Here is a 3,408-nt window from a genome sequence, read left to right as displayed (position 1 = left end):
GCAGCAAGCCACCCGCGAACTTCTGCAAGAGAGGGCCTCATGAAGTGTGGCCATAGTGTTGCAAAGGGCGGGGGTCGGCATGGTGCTGCAACGGGCTGCCATCGATGTTGCATTCCACGATGGTATGTGCTACTAGTGGCGACGGCTGGTGCTCAAGCTTGGTGATGGTGATGTCGATGGGCGACCGGTGGAGTTGCAAAAGGCTGCCGCTGATGCTGCAGTGCAGACGATGGGTGTTCTAATCTTTTTTACGACATGATGTTTTGTGCGGCGACAGGCAGTTGATGGTCATGCAAGCAGGGCTGGTCAGTGCTGCGACGGTGGCGACATGTGCTACGAGAGATGGTTGGCGGGTGTCGATGATGTATCCAGAGACGGGGCTGTTGTCGCGCGCCTAGAGCTGCTCATAGGCTGTGACGTTTTCTTTTTCGGGTGTGACATGTGCGCGTGAGAGGAAAGATGATTCACGTGAGAAAGCTGGAGTTCATCGAATGGCTATCGTTGCATGTCCTACAGTGCGGAAGGCGACCGATCCAGGCGTTCTGCAGGCCGGCCGGCCCCTAGGGTCACCCATTTTTTATGGTCTGGTTAAAATCAGAAATGAATTCTGGTTCTTAAAAAGAACAGAAAAATATGTTTTCATGTTCAGGCTATATTTAGATACCTGCTTCCTTTTGTTGTAGAACAAAATCCAGCCGAGTCCCACTTTGTTAGAGTTGTGTCGAATATTGTGTACAAGGTAGGTTACAGTTGGACTAGGAGTTGTATTGTGTTTATATAGGACTAGTAAACGTGCACGTGCACGCACGTCTCAACAAATACAAGTGTTAATAACCACTGTATTTTTGGATGTTCTACATTTTAACTAAAATTTTAAATATTTTTTAACTGTATTAACAAACAATCGAGCGCACAATATTGAAGCAGTACTATCTAAAATACATCACACACACTAAAATATTAGAAATATTTTTCAACAAAAAAATATACATAGATCTATTCAAGACCAACAAGAATAGTGATGAACGCTAATGTTGTCATCCTTCTAATCACAACATTCATTTGAAAGATTTGATGTTTATACATAAAACAAATAAGTATAACTTGGTTCTTTATCAGAACCAGAAATATTGCTTACAAAGGTGATGGCAATTGTCATTGATAAATGGGTAGGGGCTATCAACCAAGCACCAAAATTTGGTTGACTACCCGCAAAGCTAAAAGTTAACTCAATTTACAGCATGGGGCTCTTGCAGTGATATTTGTTCAGACTATCTGGTGGAAGTATGAACATGTGAAGCTACAAAGCAAAAGAAATCTCAACTGTAAACCTCTCTTCGAAACACATGTAGCCCTCAATGTAGTAGAAAAAGCAATGGACATAATTTCTCGATACCGACTGCAGGGCAGGTGTCCTGAATGTAGTAGGCCAGGGGAGAGCTACATACATCAAGCATGAACTATTACTGATAAGAATTCTGACCACCCATCGATTCCATAGCACCTACAATTCTGGAGTGCAGAAAACAAAAGTATTAGTTAGAAACAATGAAGTACATAACATATTGCAAGTTTAAAAATCAAGTATATCTTCCCATGATCCCCCTTTCACCAGTCAAATAATGTGGAGTATAATGAAAAGGGAACTAATCTTATATGTTCTTTATTAAGATTATTTACCTCTGCTTATTTGTCAGTTATGTTCTAAGAGTCGTCCATCTTAGGGTCTTGCTTCTTCATCTTCCTCCACGTATATTTGGTGATAAGATCTATCTTCTCCAGCTTGTTCCTTTTCAGGACCTTCCCCTTACCCCTTCTCAGAATCATCTCTTGTGGTACCCCTGGAATTAGTATGCAACACTGATAAATTTAGGCTAATGTAAAAATATATGTGGTACTTCAGACCTTGTACAGAGAAAAGAATAAGACATAGTTTGTAGAACATGCCATGTATATTTTTATGGTTCAAAAGAAGACACTCCACTACCATTATCATTTATCAATGTCTACATCTTCTTTTCTCTCACAAACCCACAAGCAACAAAGTAAGCACACTAACACCAAAGATATTTATGTAAAAAGAGTTATTAGCACAAAAAATCCACTATAAACCGAACCGAGCACAACCGAGTAATTCATAACAGCAGGTGAACATCTAAAATTTTATCAAGATATCTCAATGTAGTAGCCAAGGGGGCCTTTTCTGTCTTAAAATTTCGTGAAGCATGTTGAGCTTCCTAACACTAATAATCAGTAAACAAAGCCATTTAGATTTGTCGCTAAACAAGAAAACGTAGCATGTGATTCCCACCTACAGAAAGTTTATGTACTTGGAATTTCCATCGCTATCTCATACATTGTTAGCATTGAAGGGATCTAGATGATAGATAATAAAATCAGACTAAAATCTAATGGTAAATAGTAAACTCTTACTTCCTAACATTGGTAGCTCCATGATGCTACCGGTGGGTTCAAGCATCCAGTGCTGTCACGGCAGTTTCTGAGCTCAACTTCCCGACACGGTCAATGGCAAAGGAACAAGCATCGAGTTGCCCACTTTTACAATTTATATGGAAAAATATACGGAGATGCAAGCCTGCCCAAGCAACCTTTTCCCAGAGTGTGTCCCTCTCCTGAGTTGAACAATTATTCACACCATCTAATTATAATGAAAAGAGGCCCCCGATGTTTTAATCAATGCGTTGCAGCTCGGACCTTCCCACTTTTAATGGCAATTTTAAGATCCTCAGGAATGGGGGGAGGTGTAACCTCAGGGACAGGAGGAATTGTTCCTTCCTCAACCTGCAAAAAATATATGTAACCCCAAGCTTTGATTCCCACTAACACATTCCCAAAAAAAAACTTGCAAAAGACATCAGCCGTGATGTACCAACTTCTGAAATGTCTCCTTAATCCTTTCAAGAGTTTCCAATGAAGTAGGAACAACAGCCCCAGCATCCCTTAGTGCCTGATTCTTAGCTTGTGCAGATTCCACCTCACCACCATCGCACACTGTTATACCCAAAAAAAAACACATCTGCGCATATTTATTCAGCTCACCGGAACTCCAGGAAAATTTGTTTACAACTTACAGCATGGCCAAACTGGACTCGGATTTCAACAGACGTGCACACGTCCTACTAACCCAAGCAACAACAGGTTTCTGAACCTTTCCTTGTTTCAAAGATTCGAGGAGCAAATACTCATCACTTCCTCCAAGCTCCCCAAGAACAACCATCATTTTAACCTCAAGCCAACAAATGAGGTCAAACTAAATTATCTGGACTCGATCAAACTAAAGTATCTTAACAGGTCCATGTAACTGAACTAATTAATCAAAAAGCAACCTAATGGGCATTACCTCAAACAGATTGTGTGCACCGTAATGCAGGATCAACAGCAACCAAA

General features: G+C 40.8%; 1 long non-coding RNA gene across 6 annotated transcripts; it reads right to left on the bottom strand.

The window, feature by feature from the left end:
- Nucleotides 1–1,061: 1,061 nt before the first annotated feature.
- LOC119332038 lies at nt 1,062–3,408 on the bottom strand. Of its 6 annotated transcripts, none has more exons than XR_005160775.1 (6): nt 3,362–3,408; nt 3,093–3,247; nt 2,891–3,012; nt 2,434–2,802; nt 1,681–1,841; nt 1,062–1,512 (listed from the first exon to the last, which is right to left on the bottom strand). It is a non-coding gene; the product is annotated as an uncharacterized LOC119332038 (long non-coding RNA). The 6 variants fall into 6 exon arrangements; XR_005160778.1 differs by lacking the exon at nt 3,362–3,408 and having other exon boundaries at nt 2,434–2,633; nt 2,716–2,802; nt 3,093–3,355; XR_005160779.1 differs by lacking the exon at nt 3,362–3,408 and having other exon boundaries at nt 2,434–2,633; nt 2,716–2,802; nt 2,895–3,012; nt 3,093–3,355.

Source organism: Triticum dicoccoides, chromosome 7A (assembly GCF_002162155.2).
Source record: "Triticum dicoccoides isolate Atlit2015 ecotype Zavitan chromosome 7A, WEW_v2.0, whole genome shotgun sequence".
NCBI lineage: Eukaryota > Viridiplantae > Streptophyta > Magnoliopsida > Poales > Poaceae > Triticum > Triticum dicoccoides.
This window is presented reverse-complemented; position numbering and strand designations above follow the sequence as displayed.